Source organism: Alexandromys fortis, unplaced genomic scaffold (assembly GCF_014885135.2).
Source record: "Alexandromys fortis isolate MF-2015 unplaced genomic scaffold, M_Fortis_MF-2015_v1.1 scaffold_179, whole genome shotgun sequence".
Lineage (NCBI taxonomy): Eukaryota > Metazoa > Chordata > Mammalia > Rodentia > Cricetidae > Alexandromys > Alexandromys fortis.
The window spans coordinates 3,371,128-3,377,264 of NW_026068062.1; the positions used below are offsets into that span (position 1 = coordinate 3,371,128).

Here is a 6,137-nt window from a genome sequence, read left to right on the forward strand (position 1 = left end):
TGTATATATATATGTATATATATACATATATATATATATCCCACAGCTGCCGTGCCATTTTGCACAGCAGGGAGCACATTTTGCCCCAAGTCAGTGTTAATTTCAGGGTCCAGGACTGAGTAAGGTCCCCTTTTCTACCCCAGGCCTACAGAGCCTTCCCTGACATGAGGTGAGCTAGCCTGCAGAAGAGAACATCCTGGGCAGGCTAATGTCCCTTTCTCTATTTTATCCTCCAAACTGGGTAGTGTCTTCACCAATAGGGTCTTACCAGCTAGCTATGGTAGGCGACCAAAAGCAATGGTCGTAGCCTCTGTTATGTTGGGTGCCATATGGACCTCTCTGACCAATAATTTATAGGGAATTTGTAGCACTTGACATTTTCATTAAATAGCCCATATCTTCTGAGAGCAGGACACTCTCTCAGAATGAGAGATTGCCCACTCATGCTGGACACTGCTGCTCAAACTCCCTTTTAAAATGTTTTTAAGATTTATTTATCTTTATGTATAGGAATGTTTTTGCCTTCATGAATGTATGTGCACCACATGAATGCAGTGCCTGTGGAGGCCTGAAGAGGGCGTCAGATCCCCTGGAGCGAAGTCACACACAACCAGCTTGTGGATGTTGAGAACCTAATACAGGTTCTTTGCTGAGCAGCTAGTGATTCAAGCTATTTCTCCAGCCCCAACAAACTCCCTTTTCTTTAGAGAGACAGAGAGAGAGAGAGAGAGAGAGAGAGAGAGAGAGAGAGAGAGAGAGAGAGAGAGAGAGAGATTAAAACGCAGTGGAGAAAGGTAAGAGCCCTCTAAAATATGATACTAAAATCTTGTGGGTGAGATTTTAATTACATATTTCATTCTTTAATATTATTTGTTTACTAATGTAATTTCTGTTTATTCTGGAATATAATTTATCCATATTTCAGATTATAAAAATAAAGACTATATAAATATCAATACATACCATATTTTAAAATTAGCTTTCAATTTAGTAGGTTTCTAGTGGATTTTTTAATGTATCCTTAGTAAAAAAAAATATTGAGTTTTACAATAATTTTACTTAGCCCTTTATAAACAGTCATGAACAAGATGACATAATTTTATCATGTTCTATGAAGTCAGAATTACTGAATATCTTCCTAAGTCACATTAATGGAATATTGTGGATATTGGAATAATGGAATAATGGAATGGTTACAGAATGTTTAATGTGAGCTAGTACCTCTGTTAAATTAATATTACTTTTGACACTACAATTGTACATCAAATAACAAAATGCTGTTCTTACTGTAGGAAAGGATGTATTTAAAAAAAATCCTAGCTTTAGACCTGCATGCTCAATAATTGTCTTACGATTTTGATCTTAGCCAGTATGTCAGAATTACAATATTTTTCACTTTCTAATAGGGTATGTGTATCACTACCTCAGTGATGCTGCTTTTAAAAACCTAGTAGATTCAATCCCAGATACGGCACGCAAAGCTCCAGAGTGTTCCCTAGACTTAGGGTTCACCAGTCTGAACATGCAAAACTCCAGGCACAGAAGATGTATCTAAATACACACCACACTACTAGCCAAATTCAACAATAGTGCCGAACACAAGGAAATGGTCCAAACATTTGACGTGAAGTAGCTCATTTACTTCTCACAACAACCTAAAAAGTAGACAATTTTACACTCCCGAGTCTGAAACAGGAAAAACAAAGAGAGAGACTTTTCCTGTGTTGCCCAAAGTCACAACTAGGGACAGTCAAAACAGAGTCAGATGACCTCAAGTACTGACCCTGAAATTTACTGAAGTCACCGACGCTTGTATCCTTAGAACGGAATCCGTGTCTGTATTCCATTGCCTGGATCAGAGACCTACTCAACGTCCCCAAGGCCTCAGCCTTCTTACTGTGCTGTACACCTTCCAAGTGAGACAGTAACTCAGCATTACAACAACGACTCCTCCATAAGTCGCTGCTCACGGGATGACTGAGACACCTCCCAGCACTGACTGCCTACAACCCCCAGATAATCTCAACACTGAGGTGGAACTGGGATTGGTAAAAGTCGGGGTCCCCTCATGGGGAATAAGCTAGCCTGGCTCAGCCACAGCTCCAGCTTCTTGGCCTTTCTAATGCCTCCTCTGAGGCTGCAACCCTTGGGGCCAGAGGGAGAGAGGGAGAAAGTGGGGCTGATTCTTCCTCTGCCCAGAGTCCGGAGAGTAAATTCCAGAATCTCTTCCCCATTCCACTTCGTGACTTTCTCTTCTGGCTGTAATTCTCGCTTTCCCCCGACACTGAGGGTTATGACAGGCACGCTTTGGGAGCCTTACATAACCTAATACTATGGGAAATTCAAAGAGCACAGTACACTCCTCAGGAACACAACAATCCCTAGCTAGCAAGCCACCTCCTTCAAAATCAACAGAGACCCACCTCTGTCCTCCTGGGCCCGCAGCCTTGTTTACTGCTTCCTCCTGTGCTCAGATACCTTCGTGTGGACTTTGGTTAACAGTTGCCCAATATCAACCTTCCCCAGGTGACTAAACATGGAACTGCCCTACCTCCAGAGTTTCTCACATGCCAAACGCTACGTAAACAAGCTTGGAAATACATTTTATGGAATGAAAGGTTGAGAGAGCTAGGCTTTGGATGCCCAAGCTGTGGACATTCTAGTTTCCCGCAGGCTTGCCTCAGCGTCAGGTCAGAACACCCGAGGACTGGAGTAAAAACCACCTTCTCGGCCAGTATTTAAACTCAGGAGACAACCGTGATGCAGCCAAGATCAGAACAAGTCATGTAAAGGTCCCCTCTTCCATCTGTAAAAGCACATCACCACCCACTCAAACAGGTGAGGAGCTGGTCTAAAACTTTATCTTAAAGGCCTCATCTTTGGCAATACCTCTGGTAATAATAACAACTTTATTATTCAGGATCCAGCTTTTAAAAAAACCCAGAGAGATCATTCTAGCACTTAAAACAGACAGAAATGGGAGTCGGGGTCTACAACATGCTTGCCTTGCAAGCATGATGAACTGAGTTCGATCCCCAAGACCCCACAAAAATTCTGGACACAGTGGAGGGTAGCTGTGATCCCAGCACTGTGGAATGAGAGACAGGCAGATTCCCAGGTCAACCAACTAAGTCTACTGGGAATCAACAGGCCAGTAAGGGACCCTGTCTCAGAAAAATGTTGACAGTACTTTAGTGACTATTCCAGAGGTTGTGCCCTGTTCTGCTATGTACACAAGTACACATGCATAAACATGTGCACACAGCACACACACACACACTACACACATACACACCACCTACACATATACCCATATGCACATCAACAGGGAATCACACATAGAGAACTAGTAATAAAGGTGGCAAAGGAGCAGAGAAACCAAAGGAAGGACACACTTAGAGAAAAGCAGCACAGGAAGACGTACTGTCCTGGGTTGAAGGGACAAAGGAACGGGTCCTAGAGTCACAGTCCAGCGCTCCCTGGTGGAAGTAGGGACCACAAGGGGCCTCGCTAACTTAGACCACAGCAAAGTTGTTGCCATTGCCTCAGACACCAAAGCAAACACAGGGGAGGAAAACCCTCTCTTCACCTTGCCTTCTCTTTCCAATGGCCAAATACACTGCCTGAGAATTTGGGCCATGATCCGGAGTCACCCTCTGATGATCAGAGTCTCCCCAGTAGGCAGGAAAGAACAGAGCGGTGCAGAAGCAAGGCTAGAAAGGCCAGGAGCTATGCATGTAAAGCCTGTTGTGTTTACAAACAAGCAACACTGTCTCTCTGCTGGCGGGGTCTAGTGGCACTAAATAGCCTCTAACAGTTCAAACGGCCTCTTAGAACACAAGTAAGCGAAGGAAAGAAAAAGAGGCCAGAGGAATTTAATAAGCCAAATTTAAGTCTGATAAGTTCAGCATTTCTGATGTGGTATTCTAGGTGGGTGGATACCTTTGATATAAAACAGATGGTGACATGATATTTTGTTTAAAGTTGAAACAGAAGGTGGGAGTCTGGCCCACTCATCCTCACCCCCCTGCCTCTGAAGACCAACAGGTGTATCAGGAACATTAGGAAGATAAACCAAACCTCAGGTTTAAACACTTCCTTCCCGAAACTAGACTGAAAATTTCAAGCCATTGAATGTCCTAAAAAGGTGTCAAATTAAACCTTAGATACCACATACCACCTGAGGTATGCAAATTTATAAAGAAGGAGCTCTGAAGATGAATTGTCTGTGAATGTGCTATCCTAAATAACATACTAACTCCCAAGAAAGAGATGCCAAATATTTAGTTCAAGAGCAGACACAATATTGTAACTTCCAATTCAAAAGTTATCGTTTCTTGGGGTGTTAGAGAAATGGCTCAATGTGGCTCTTACAGAGGATCTGAGTTCAATTCCACATGGTAGCTCACAACCATCTGTAAATCCAGCTAGGACGACCTGATGCCCCTTTCTGACCTCCAGAGGCACAAAGTGTGCATGTGGTACATATACAGACCTGCAGGCAAAACACTCATACACATAAAATAAAGTTATCAATTTGGAGCTGGGACTGTATCTACAACAGAAGAATGTTGGCCTAGCTTACACAAGACCATTGCTCCATCTCCCAGCACTGCCTAAACCCAGAATGAGGAAATACTCATACACCCAGCACTGGGGAAGCAGAGGCAGAAGGGTAAGATTTTCATCCTTTACTGCATGTTAACTTTGAAGTCATCCTTAAATATATGAGACCCTGTCTCAAAATAAAAGAAAGGGGTGTGAGTTACCATCTCTTGCTTTTAAAAAAGATTATTTTACTTTATGCATACACATAAAAGGCAAAAGTATGCGTGCCATATGCATGCCTGGTGCCCACAGAGTCCAGAAGGTACACGATCTTCCGGAATTCGTTATGGATGGCTGTGAACTGCCTGCCAGATGAGGGTTCCGGGAACTGAACCTGGGCCCTCTGCAAGAACAGCAGGTACTCTTAACCATGGAGACATCCCTTTTGCCCCCTTGTTTTTCTTAAACCGCCTCCGATTCAAAGAAGTGTTACTTAGCACTTGGGGTTTATTATTTTACAAATGTAGAAACCTGGACCCAAAAGAAGCGTGGGACTCCTTGTCCAAGGTCACCCAGTCATTCAAAGGGAAAAACCAAGTTTAAAGGATGATTCCGAACTCCTAAGCCAGCGTGCTCCTTCTGTTTCAATAATCAAATATTGCCAAGAGGAGGCAAGAACAAGAGCACCAACAGCTGCCAGCAGTTGAACATGAGGCAATACCACGCTGCCTTCCAACGCATCTCTTGGGTTACACCGAACTAACCTGTGTTGCAAGCTGGCTTCAGATCACAGGTCAGTCTGTACCAGGCTGCACTCTGATGACAGCCATGTGTGCGTGAGAAGAGCTTTAACTCTGGCCAGCTCTAGCTCTCATTTGGAATTAAGGTGTGCTCTTTTTCAGACGCTACATTTCAAGCTTGAGTTCTCCATCTGTGCGTGGCCTCTCATCATGGGCTCTCCTGGGTTCGGAGCACACCTCTGCCAAGCCCATTGCCCATGGATTGCTCTTCCTTGTTGCAGCTGTGCACCGCCCTTCCTTGCCCCCACACACGCAGGTGCTGGCAGCTTTTCATCTCCATTGGCCCGGTTGGGTTCAGCAATCCACCCTTCCTGGAACTGAGTCCTCATTCACACCCACCCCTGCCTCCTTTCCGACCGTCAGATCTGGGTTATCACACCGGCTCACTTCTAAGAAGCAGTTTGAAGATGTGGCTTCCCACCGTCTAGAGAATCAAGACAGCACTGAATCATTTCCTTCGGAAAATGTGCACTATTTGATCCTGTGCGTCACCTTTATAGCAAAAGTATAATAAAGACTCAGAGAGGTTAAATGATTTATAGAAATACTTTGAATAAGAAATATGCACAGGTTGAGGCGTTTCTTCAAGTTTTTCTCTCCTTTTTAGCATATGGCTTTATTGATTGTCAACAGGAAGGTTTGAATAAGCTGAGAAGTAAATCCAGCAAAAGTCTCTTTGTGAAGGACACCATTTTTCACACCTAAACATACATAGCGGAATCATTTGTACCTAATTTTGTGAATTGCATCAAATCCTGATGAGATGTTACTGTTAAGTTTCAAATCTTA

The 6,137-nt window shown here is 43.5% G+C and overlaps 1 protein-coding gene across 5 annotated transcripts in view; it reads right to left on the bottom strand.

The window, feature by feature from the left end:
• Fbxo15 (F-box protein 15) overlaps positions 1-5,335 on the bottom strand; it is an 80,357-nt gene extending 75,022 nt beyond the window's left edge. For 2 of the 5 annotated variants that reach the window (XM_050120279.1, XM_050120276.1), the window contains exon 1: positions 2,424-2,464. The gene's annotated coding sequence lies outside the window, so the exon portion shown is untranslated. Of the gene's footprint in view, positions 1-2,423; positions 2,497-5,312 lie in introns of those variants that run through there. The other 3 variants (XM_050120284.1, XM_050120285.1, XM_050120286.1) reach the window with 3 other exon arrangements.
• Positions 5,336-6,137: the final 802 nt, after the last annotated feature.